This window comes from Branchiostoma belcheri, unplaced genomic scaffold (assembly GCF_001625305.1).
Source record: "Branchiostoma belcheri isolate BF01 breed outbred unplaced genomic scaffold, Haploidv18h27 scaffold11, whole genome shotgun sequence".
NCBI classification, from domain to species: domain Eukaryota; kingdom Metazoa; phylum Chordata; class Leptocardii; order Amphioxiformes; family Branchiostomatidae; genus Branchiostoma; species Branchiostoma belcheri.
The window spans coordinates 3,784,503-3,797,359 of record NW_017802491.1 but is presented as its reverse complement, the minus strand read 5'-3'; positions in this window follow the sequence as shown (position 1 = coordinate 3,797,359).

The following is a 12,857-nucleotide window of genomic DNA, read 5'->3' as shown; positions in this document are numbered from 1 at the left end:
ACATGCACACAAAATACAGTTCGTTACGAGTCCAGACTATTTTATACATAATTCCATCAGACGCAAAAAAGCAGGAGGCATACTAAGGATTGTCACCCTTTTAGGTCTTTCATTTTTCAATTAAAACATAACAATCCACTTTTCGGTTTGGGAAGACCTTTTCACTGCAGGAAGCAGTGCAGGGTTTAATAAGGGATGTTTTTTGAGTGAATGGTTGTCTTTATCAGGGAAGACCAGAGACAGCTTGTACTTTACCGTGCGCTCGCCAGCAAGCTCCTCGTAATTTATACACGTCCGCTTGCTTTCAGGTAAACCCGTTCTTCCTGCAGATTACGGCATCTCCAGCGACAGAGTGTGCGTAAATCCTGACAAAAGTCGCCCAGCTTCCTGTTTAACTCACGACAGACCATTCTCTCCTTACCCAACACAATCTCTTCTTCCTGCATCCAACTTCAGACGCTGGCCAAAGTATTTGGTTACTATCAACCCCTAGACGAAATATTCAGAAGCCAAACCTAGAACGTTAGTCAGCTAAACTGTTGATAAGTGCGTGGTGGTCAGACAAGTCTGGCTTTTTCCTTTGTCGCTTTCATTTCCTGATTTCAAGCCGCTAAGGTGACAGACAACAAAAGGTTTGAAAGGGCTCCAGACGTGTTTTGAAGTGTTTGGCACCTCTAACACAGTCACACTTCAACTGGACATAACCAGATTACCTGTACAGATATACGTTGATGGATCTGCCCGTCATCAACGTGATAAAACGTATCACTCCACTTATTCTGTAAGGCCATCAGACGTCTAGGCGTCGAGTTAAGTACGCAGTATTACAACATGTAAGCCCCGACCTGTCGTTTTAGTACAGAACCCATTACACTGGCTCAACAGATACGGTACAATGTATGTTACACTGACAGTGATCAGGTTGAAAATGTTTTCTCTGACGTCAAAGTCTTGGGTTTCAAATTCATTCGGACTGATTCAGTTGCTAGTTCCAGTTGAGGAGACCTGACAGGATGATATTTGGCAGGCAGCTTGTTAACGTGTACATGTGTGGTTAGGCTTAGAGCACTCACGGTGTGCAGCTCTTTACCGTATATAAATATCTCGCTCAGTGGTTTTCTACCTCTTCGTAACTAATGGTATTGACAATGACAGAGCATTTGGCCCGGATCGAACTAAGATGTCCCGGGTTTGATCCCCTGACATGCCTGATGTTGTGGCCTTGGTAAAGGCACTTTACACGACTTCCCTCCCTGTACGGTGGAGTGATGCCCACCGGGCCTTCCAGCTAATCATTGATACCGTGACTGATGAGGACTTTGGTGTCGCCAATGTGCCAAGATGTGCACATAGTGCCACTAAGAACCGTACAGTTTTTGACAATGCTTGTGTTATATTTTCTTGACACAACTACTGCCTCCATTGCCTACGTCAGCCAGCTTCTTCATCCACAATAAACTGCACAGCCCCAGATCATAAACGTAGCGTCACTAGACCTCTACGTGGATGGATAAAGCAGTAAAAATGCCGTGATGAGTGGCATAGGGTGAATGATTTTCTAGACGAGTACGCCTCGGGCCTACCGGACCTTATGTATTGTCTTGCCAAATCATTATTCGTCCGTGGCCAATTTCCGCCATTTTCTTCAACCCAAAATAGTTGGTGCAAACAAGCAATTCATTGGGAAATGTCACAACTACTTTCACATTCATTTTCAGGTAGAGGGTTGATTCTCAATCGTCAACACAAAGTGGTTTATGTTTGACTAAATGTGAATAAGTGCCTACAAAAAAATTACTGTCATTTTCTTCAAACCAAAATTATTGGTCGAGACAAGCACTGGTCGCTTATTTATTCATTGTCAAATGTCACAATGCGTAGCACTGGCGTTCAGGCAGTATAATTGTTTATTATTGAATAACAAAACCAATTACTGGACAAAGCTACATAACATGTATGTTCATCGGATGTCACGTTACGCCTAACTAGTTTCTGATCAAGCCTGTGTAATAATCAGGAGTGTAGAGGGTTGGTAATAACAGAGCTGTCCTTGCGTGACCCTGTCAACCTCACATCAGGAGGTAATGAACACGGAAAGGCCCTTCCTGCCCGGCTGCGATGATCGATCGCTCGGCAGGTTCTCGCCTCCCACAGCCGCCACAGGGAGGCGGGCAGCTTCTGTAAAAACTAATGGAGTGAGGTTTAATTTCCTGCTGCTCGAGTTCAAACCGATAAGTCAGTCCCAGGCTGGTCTTACAAAGATATGTGGTCTTACAAAGATATATGCGGTAGGGTGTGAGCATAGGGGATCTCTTGAGATATTACCGCTATTTATGGATTTCCATAATACTCGCGTATTTTTTTAAATCTCTCCCTCCTAAATTTTCTGATTGACGCTGGTAGAATGTCTTCCGTATTTGTGTTAAACTTTGTACTCTGTATAGACATCAATATGCTGTACTCTGTAGCCAAGGATATCTTCAGCCATTAAAGAAACACTATTTTCAGCACCAAAGAGAGGGCCGTGATTTGTACATATAGCCATCAACATGAAGACATATGATGTACTATGAAGCCAATTTCTCGTGCATTGTCAGTTTTCAAATTAGCGGTATGAATAACCGTTCAAAACTGCAGTTACCGTGCCTTTTACAGACTAAACAGTTCCATTGGCATGATGAAATATTGAGTTGGGCAACAGTGACAGATTACCATGGCACTCGTGTATTTTCTAAAATCCATCCTAAATTATTCATTTTATGATTGACGCTGGTAGAATGTCTTAAGTATTCACGTCATACTTTGTGCTCTCTATAGCCGTCAGCATGAAGATGTTTGTTGCACTTTATACCCAAGAATATGTTCCTCCATTAACGAAACGCTATTTTCAGCACCAAGGAGAGGGTCATTCATGTTCTAATCTGTACATATAGCCGTCAACATGAAGATGTATGTTTTACTCCGTACCCAAGAATGTGTTCTTCCATTAAAGAAACACTATTTTCAGACCAAGGAGAGGGCCAGTAATTTCGTTATCTGTACACATAGCCGTCGGCTTGAAAATGTATGTTGTACTGTAGCCAAGAATATCTTTTCCATCAACGAAACACTATTTTCAGCACCAAGGAGATCATTCATATCGTTATCTGTACATACAGCCATCTACTTTAAGACGTATGTTGTACTATGAACTCAAGTCTTGTCATTTTTCATAATCAACCGTATGAAGAACCGTTCACAAGTGCATTTTGCAGACTAAACAGTTTCATTGGCACGATGGAATATCGTTTTGGGCAGCAGGAACAGATTACCATGGCAGTGATGGAACTCGTGTATTTTTCTAAACTCCATCTTAAATTCTTCATGTCTTCATTGATGCTGAGACAATGCCTTCAATATTCATTCCATACTCGGTTGTCTGTATTGCCATCAACATGAAGATGTATGTTGTAATCTGTAGCCAGAAATTTGTTCAAAACCACTACTTTCAGCAGGAGAGGGTCATTCATATCGTAATGTGTACATCTACTTCTAGACGTATGTTGTACTATGAAGCCGAGTCTTGTTCGTGCATTGTCAGTTTTCAAATGAATGGTATGGTTCAGAAATGCAGTTACCGTGCTTTTTGCAGACAAAGCAGTTTAATGGGCATGATGAAATATCGTGTTGGGCTATAGGGAATTTGAAAAGAGGAAAGTTTGCAGGAGTGAATAAAATCAATACTGAGGTGCAGAGAAGAAAAACGTTCAGCCATTAGCGGAACCTCCACATGTATCAGTCACGTTTGTGCCGCTGCAACTCTAAAACAAGCCACTAGGGAGCCCAAACTTACACTACTTATTTTCCGAAAATACAGTTTGTGTAAAAATAAGAAAGATCACACCACGTCCATCAGAATTATACATAAATTCTATTGCAGTTCCATGGAAAGTCACAAGAAGGCGAACAAATAATGTGTTTCTTCAGGATTGGGCACCTTCCTGCATGGAAAATATCACAACAATCCTAGCATAACCCTTGTTCTAACATAGCCACAGTGTTAATTAAGAATCAGCGCCCATTCTTTAGATATCCTATTATGTTTATCATCCATTGTAGGTAAATAATCTCTTAATCAAGTGGCGTCACCACGTATATGGTTTCTTCCCAAAGAGAACAATTAGCGGAATCTCGCGGGACTTTACGAGACGTTGGTTTTCCTGAGTGCTCCGCTGGTGATAAATAACTCCAGCGCGAGGCGAGCGGTGCAGCGGCACTACAGAACTGCTGACGGGCACACTCTACTGGCGTCTGTAGGCAGAACAAGAACGCAACTTAGGTGGGTGAGTTGATTTGTGTGGTTGTGTTTGTTTGTGTGTATGTGAGAGAGAGAGAGAGAGAGAGAGAGAGAGAAGAGAGAGAGAGTGTGTGTACGAGTGTGTGTGTGTGTGTGTGTGTGTGTGTGTGTTTGTGTGTGTGCGTGCGCGTGTGCGTGTGCGTGCGTGCGTGCGTATGTGTGTGAAACTAAATTCAACGCCAACAATTCCTTTGCAAGAATTTGCATGTGTGATCGTCACGTACGTAAGGTGGCCCTAATATGTATTTCCTAAACACAAGTTATGAACCCTAAAATATCAAAGAAGAAACCGCGTCATCACATAACTTTTGCCATAAACTTCGTCACAATTTTACCACCCGTGTTCCCTTATTTATCTACCTCAAGTTTTTATCCTTGCAAGGGTTGATGTGTTATGTCAATATGACCAAGGAGGTTAAAAATCAACCTCCTGTATTTTTAACCGCCTTGATATGACTCATAACTTTATCCCTGCCTGTTTTGGCCACATTTGGAGAATGTTTTTATCGTGCGCCAGTCATGGCATACCACGGAACAGCTAAGCAATCACTCGCGTCTCGTAAGTTTATTTTCCTTGCCCACTTCTCCTCTCCCACGGGAGACGTTATTTTCGCGCGGCGCATGTCACAAATTTCCTGACATCTCTACTAACGCGGTAAGTAGGAAACTTGCTTTGGACGTACATCATTTCATTATGGTGCTGAAACAGGAAACGTCCCACGTACAAGTACTTCATTCTCGTTTTACAGAATAAAAACCTCATCTTTTCACCAGTGTGACAACATGAATCTTCAGCATATTGCAAGTGTTATGATGCGAAAACATATTGCCAGTGTTACTGTTTGTTCAATATTTGTGTCATCTGCATACTGCCCAAGCATATGTAAGCGTGCTGCGATGGCTACCATAGAAATTGGCTCTAATAAGCACCCTATTGTGATTGCAAATTACCAGCTATTGACAAGGGAGGCAACTTGATTGGTTGAGCTGTAAAGTTGTTATCATCATCAGACGCCAAATGATGATTAGCATGTATCCCTATTCTTGATGGCGACGTACTGACGTCAGAGTCCTTTTGATAAACCAAGATGTAGGAATGATGTAGACAGCTGGTCTCGTGGCACGTACACGTGAGACGCAACATCTACAGTCAGCGAGGCAGTCAGAAGCTAGAAGGTGAGCCTTGGGGCCACAATGTGGGCGCCACGTAAACTACTCACCCAAACATTAAAACTCCTGGGTAGTGTTTAAGGTGATGTAAATCATACATTTGTGGCCATATACAAAACCTTAAAAAAACATAACCGTCAAACCTTATCACTTTAATGGAGATCTATGGTTTCGGAACTGAAAACCTGCATATCAGCGCAACCCCGGTTCTCTCCTGTGTCCCTTCGCGAATTGCCGGAGTGTGTTTAATGGTAGACTGCTCAGGATTGATTGAAATGTAATTGTACCTGGCAACGGTTTGCCCTCGTCTGAACCCCAGCTGTCAAACCATGGTTCAAGCCCAGTGATGTTGAATATATGTGAAATAATGGACGTATGAATAATTAGGTTATCGTTCCACAGCAGGTTGGAGGAGGAGCCAGGGTACTGGCCTTCAGAGTTATAGCAACTAAGGCCGTCTTCACATTAAACTTGCAGTACCGCGATACAGGTAAGATGCACACCTGCATGGTCCGGGCGCCGCACGTGCCATCGAAATCGTGCCCAAGTGCAAGTCGGCCAAGCTAGAACCCATGGTAGTTTGATCAAAAGACGCAATAGCGTCGTGCCTATGTCAGAGGTCACCGCATCGCTTGCTCCCCCCCCCCCTCCCACCGCCACTAGGTACCTCGGCCGTGTCCCGTCGTGGTCCCACTAGACGCGGTACAGCTCGTCCCGGAATGAACACGTTCTCCGGTCATTACCAATCTTGTAGTTGTGGTCGCGTACTTACTTTGCATTGATGGAGCAACATTGATCCGGCTTCGGTGGATTCGGGCTTTAATCCGGATACACAGGCTCAGTGTGAAGGGGGCGTAAGTAATAAACTGTTGCACAAAACCGTTAAACATCCTTGAACACAGCCCATATCAGTTATACGAGTTAATCACCGACTGGATCACAGTGAATGGCGATGTTGATTATTTCGGCGGAATTGAGCCGATCTTAATTTGGTGCGCCGTCCACATCATGTAACACACCTGGCGTCAGTGCACAGTAAACCAGTCATATTAGCCCTGGTGAAAATGGCAAACGGTCATCACGAAACGTTGGCTCGTGTTAAACAAGTGGTTGTGAATAACATAACTTTTACTATTTAGTAAAAACATTGTTTTCGGTGTGAATGCCAGTACAATATCACCGTCACCCTAACCTTCAACCTAACCCTCACCGTACAGTTGATATATAGTATGTGACAGTCCATGGACTCTGCCAGGCTAAGGTTATGTGGTTAATGGGTGAGAGAAATCGCTGCGCCGGTCTTGTTCAGACAGGGGCACTTCTGGCTAATGGTCACATCGTCCTACATAGAACTGCGATATAAGCTGTAAAAAGTATAAATATGTTTCAGTGTTATGAATCTTGGTGAGTGAGTATAGGATGTATGATGTATGTACGACTTTTTATTTTTTTAAGATGAATCTAGTGTAATGTTTGCGCTTGCCCGATCCAGATATTATTTTTAGAGTATTCGTTTCCATGGATGACACAACAAACCAACCTCGATATACTGAGTGAGTAGCCCGGAAGGAAGGACGACAATGTCCTGTATTTGTCTTCGATCAGAACTAATAAGATCGCCCGCCTATTCATTGATAGAACCCGTTGTCGTTGGCAACCGGACAGAAGCAAAAATCATTCAGGGAAAATTTTAAACCGAATATTTGTATCAGATTGATTCTGTGAACATAAACAGCTAGGATGGTAAAACCGACCTGTATCGTTACATGCCGCGCATACCAATTCCGTACCAAATCTATAGGCGACATTAAAAAGCCGCGCCACGTTCGTAATTGCAAAAGCGACCCCAGCCCAGGCTTCATTGAAAGCTGCATTTTGCCTGAACCAAACAGACCGGGAGACCTTTGTATGGCGTCCTGTCCTGAAACCTGTTGAGCCGCCGGACAGAAAAACAGGTTATGACTTTTCGTGCCCTCTCGATCGATTTGGTCGATCTGCGACTGGTTTACATGGTGTTGGTAAACCTCTAGAGATCCGGGGTTTGTAGTTTGCCGTGTCGAGAGTTGATCTATATACATAGCTGGTAGTGTTTGGCTGCAAGGAGCTAGATGTGTCTCATGTAAGGGTTAGTGTTGCAATTTTTTATACGTGTGGATAAAACTGTGTGTGTGTGTGTGTGTGTGTGTGTGTGTGTGTGTGTGTGTGTGTGTGTGTGTGTGTGTGTGTGTGTGTGTGTGTGATGTTTAGCATTAGCATTTTGGACACTATGATATATAGCACGTCTAAAACATCAGATGACACACGTGAGTGACATTCCCTTCAAAACCAGAAATTAGATCTGAAGAATATCCCCATCAAAGGCTTTTGGTATCAGACAGGCACATCATCCAGCTAGATTAGCGTCGCCACGAAAGTCGAAATGAAAGCCTAAATGTGTATGTATCAATCAAAGGGTTAAGGCGTCAGTTCTTACATCGTTATCAAATGTCATCAGAACATCTCGCCACAAAAGGGTCGTTTACTTGTAAAATGGTTTTAGCGTGAGTGGCATTCAGTCACGGCAACTATCATCTTTAATTCATTTCCTGGACTTCTTTTTCAATTGACTTGTCTCGAGCAATTACCAGAGAGCATTTGGTGGTAGGTGACTCATAAAAACACGTATAGTCCAGAGGAGAGTTTTGATGTTTCTGATATTTCAACAGTCGTGACACAAACATCGCCACCTGCCAGCTCAATAATCTTGTAGATAATCCTGAAGGCCCTTTATTTATTAATTATGACAAATTGGCAAAATCAAGCCACATGCGGAAACACATGTCCCCTTCACACTAGCCTAGAGGCAGAGAGAGCCGAAATTCCGTCTGAATGAAAATGTCTTGTATATTCCTGGCTATTCTACGTGCTTTCTTCGAAATTCGGGTGTATTCCAAATACTTAGTCCCGTTTTGATTCTTGCTTGAATGCAATCAGAACGCTGTTGGAATGATTGATATATGATGGATTTTTCAGAAAGTAATCATACTGCAGTTAGAATACACTTTGAATGCCCTTCGATATTTTTCCACTCATTTACCTGGAAAGCTTTGAGAATACTAAAAACATTCGGGCCAGCCATACAAAGTTGCACAAATAATTATTGAAAATTCCTATTAGGCACTTCAAATCTTCAGGTATATACAAAGACATTTCTTTCATTCAGACGGCATTCCGGCTCATTTCGTGTAAAGGACGTATCAAGTTCTATTTTTAAGATCGACCTGAATTCTTCATGGGATACCAAGAAGAACTCCATTTATATGCAAATCTGAAGTCTTGTTATTTGAGTCTTTTCAATAACGTCAAAATATATACATGTAATGGTTATAGGACAGCCCAACATACTGGTAGCTGCAGCGATTTCATTTTGTCTGTTAGCTAGAGAGTAGACAAAAGTTGATAAACTAAAAGAAATCGTATTATAGGTACGTAGCACATTTGATAAATCATTTTTCTGGACCTGCCTTGTCTAATCATAAATGTGTAATCATACTAAGCTGATACCCTAATCAGTCAACGGATATTTGAGGATTTCTGTAATTCCGCTAGACAAAAACAGTTACATTTATCAAGCTTGATTTTGATACGGAAGTGTAACAGAGTTGAGACTATAATTAATCATCGAATATTATAGAGATTTTTACAAATCCCTCTTCATAAAAATTACCTAGTCAAAGACTCAAAGTTGATAAGAATACAAATATACTGAGCTTTTCAGATGGCTCAAGAGGATATACGCGCCGAAAAACTGACAGGAGGTAGGTATCACAAATTTTGTGAGTATAGTGTGTGAGAATACTTACCTTACCTTAGATACCTTACCTTACCGTATCTTACCTTACCTTTACCTTACCTTACCTTAACCTTACCTTACCTTCCTACTTACCTTACCTTACCTTACCTTACCTTACCTTACCTAACCTTACCTTACCTTACCTCATCTTACCTTACCTTACCTTACCTTACCTTACCTTACCTTACCTTACCTTACCTTACCTTACCTTACCTTACCTTACCTTACCTTACCTTACCTTACCTTACCTTACCTTACCTTACCTTACCTTGCCTTGTCTTGCCTTACCTTACCTTACCTTACCTTACCTTACCTTACCTTACCTTACCTTACCTTACCTTGCCTTACCTTACCTTATCTTGGATCCTCCCACAATGTGTCGACTTGGTGGCGAACTTTCTCCCTTCAAGGGGTGTGTTTTTTGTGGCTCTACTGCCATTTCCCCGTGTGAATTTAATCCAAGTTTCCCCTCATCAGTTTGAACTTTGATATCCTACTATCCATCTTTCTCCGCCAGAGTAACTCATATCTCTATCGAGCCAAACTCCATCTGTTCAAGTCCATACACAATTCCGTGTAAGGCCAAGGCTGTAAATTCCATGGTGGATAGTGGGTAAGTAATAATCCGGCGCTGAGCAATTTAGCGCTAGACCCCCTGTATTCCGCTTCGGGATTATGCTTTCCTAGAATGTATATATCATTCCAGACTGGGTGGATAAAAGTTTATATGCGATGTGCTATGATGTAAGTGTACTGACTGTGTGAAAATTCCCATCTTGGCATCTATACAGTGTTTTATCTCTCCCGTATGCACGTTTCCTGAAGAGTAATAGGGGACTTAGCGTCAAATAATTGTTCCGCGTCAGGTTTACCGAGTCGTTATTCACTATGGATTTGGTAATCATCTGAATTGGAACAGATTCAAAGTTGCGTTTTGAGTTCATAATGATATGAATTATCTGGGGGTTGTTATCCCCAAACTTTCTACCTTATCTCCTATTTTCATGACGGCAGTAAGCTATATCTGAGACAGCAACTGTGTTTTATATAAAACAGTGTTATATGCCAAACAATGACAGGGCGTTTTCAATGTTCTAATGCACGAAGAAGTTAGCGTTTGGTTTATATTGGTTAAAATGTTAAATATACTGTGACACCAATCTCCGTTTTTAAAAGCCCTTGGGCCACACATTACACTAAGAAAACCCGGCAGAAATCAAACACAACGCTGTAACTGACTAGTAAAACTTCACTTCCAAGAAAAACCTGAGCTGAGGTCAGAAGGTGCCAAAAATGTGCCAATTACCGAGCAGCATGTTTAAGTGCACTCTTCCGTAATCATCAATATATACATGAGGGAACGAGAGCTTTCATGTTCCAACCCTTGGGTCATGTTACCGCCGAGCAGCATTCGGTTGCACAGAAATCGTTTATTACCCATTACAGCGATATTCAGTCGGCGTACCGGTGCCTACTCTTTCTTGGCTTTTTGCCCAGCCGGGTCTGCATCGTTCCAGAGCTCTTGTGGTTACAACAACATGTTACAGCTTGTTCAAAAACCCCAACGTTAGGCGCTAGTTTTCCTATAACGTTAGGCGCTAGTTTTTCTAACGTTAGGCTTTAGTTTTTCTAACGTTAGGCGTTAGTTTTTCTAACGTTAGGCGCTAGTTTTCCTAACGTTAGGCGCTAGTTTTCCTAACGTTGGGCGCTAGTTTTCCTATAACGTTAGGCGCTAGTTTTCCTAACGTTGGGCGCTAGTTTTCCTATAACGTTAGGCGCTAGTTTTCCCAACGTTAGGCGCTAGTTTTCCCAACGTTAGGCGCTAGTTTTTCTATCGTTAGGCGCTAGTGTTTTCCTAACGTCAGGCGCCAGTTTTCCTAACGTTAGGCGCTAGTTTTCCTAACGTTATTAGGCGCTAGTTTTCCTAACGTTAGGCGCTAGTTGTCCTAATACTATACTATGAACACGATCGTGATCTTATGACTTATTTATAACAATTTTATAATATTGGTTTGTTATTTGGCAAAAAAGTGCAATTTTACTGGGAAAACTTCGGATCTTAAAGATAAGACCAGTTGTATATTATCTGCCTTACACTCAGCAGGTTAAAGGCGTAAAACCACTTGACAAACGACATAGAAACACTCGGGAACGTTTATGAAATCTCACAGTTTGAGATAAACTCGTTACATTCTTAATTCCTGGTAATTTTTTCCGTGGATCTGTACTGAAATACGAGTCGGCTCACAAACTACTAGCTTCGGGCTACATGTACGTTAACGGCCTTCAACGTTATTGGTTAGTGCAGGGTGCAACGGTGTCCTGGTTTTGGAGATAACCCTTTATCTTGTGTAAGCCTATTGGATTTTTACAATCAGGACATGACAGAGATGGATATGACTAGATAAACTTAATGAGTTTTTCTATTGATTCTTCATCTGTAACAATAGTGTAGACAGCTATTATAGTCTTTACGGCTTTTATACAATTTGATTCTGTTATTGTGTATTGCTTTTTTTCATAAATTTGTTGTTTGCATCGAAACCAAACAGAACGAAGACCATAACGAGAGCACTTTTTGTGAGTTGTTCAACTGTGTCTTGATTGGTTTCTTAAGTCAAACTTTTTGCTTAAGTGAACGTTTGTCATCATATAGTTCAATAATTGGCTTTTATTTGAACCAGGCCAGACGAATCCAGGCTCTTCAGACTTACAGATGAACTGGGTAAGACCGAGAAGCGGCCATCCGACCGAGTGGCGTTAATTATCCAGCAGCAGTGGCCCGAGTATGGTAACGATCTGTGCAAAAGCTTTTTTCTGAATAACGAAGCGCCTTCGGGAAGTTCTAAATTACTAAAATGGGCTTCCCATGTGTTCTGCTCTACATGTCAGTATCCTCTAGGTGTTCAATCAGTGCGTGTAAATTACAGAAGCGATAAGAATCATCCGCCCCAATTTTCCGTGCCATTCCCATATGTCATGTATGCTGGAAGACTTTTAGCCTGGATGCCAGACCCACAACACGCTAGGCCCTGATAGTGTAATCTCCAAGCAGATCCTAGGGTGGCATAAGACAGTATCAATTGGCCAGGCAGTATCCAGGGTCCATACACCTTGGGTGGCTGTCTTACAGTATGCCATCCTATACGGTCTCATGCCACCCTAGGATCTGCTTGGAGATTAAAGTTAGTGGTATTGGGGGCTGTGGTATAATTGGCTGGCTCTAGATCTTGAGCCGAGGAACGGGTCTGTTTTGGTCCTGGAAACAGTCTGGCACCCAGGCTGGAAGACTCCGGTCTGTAATGGGTTAGTTTTATTTATATTAAGTCCCAGAGGAGGTTTCATATCCTGCACGATCACGATAAGGCGAGTTTTAGTGACGCTGTGCTCGTGTTAACGCCGCCACAGGGTGACTCTGGAACACGCGTTCATCCATCAACCCGACAGGGTGTGGAGGACGCTGCAGTCGTGACGGGTCAGCAAGCAAAACGGTTTCAACCGCTCCGTTCCGACGGGAGT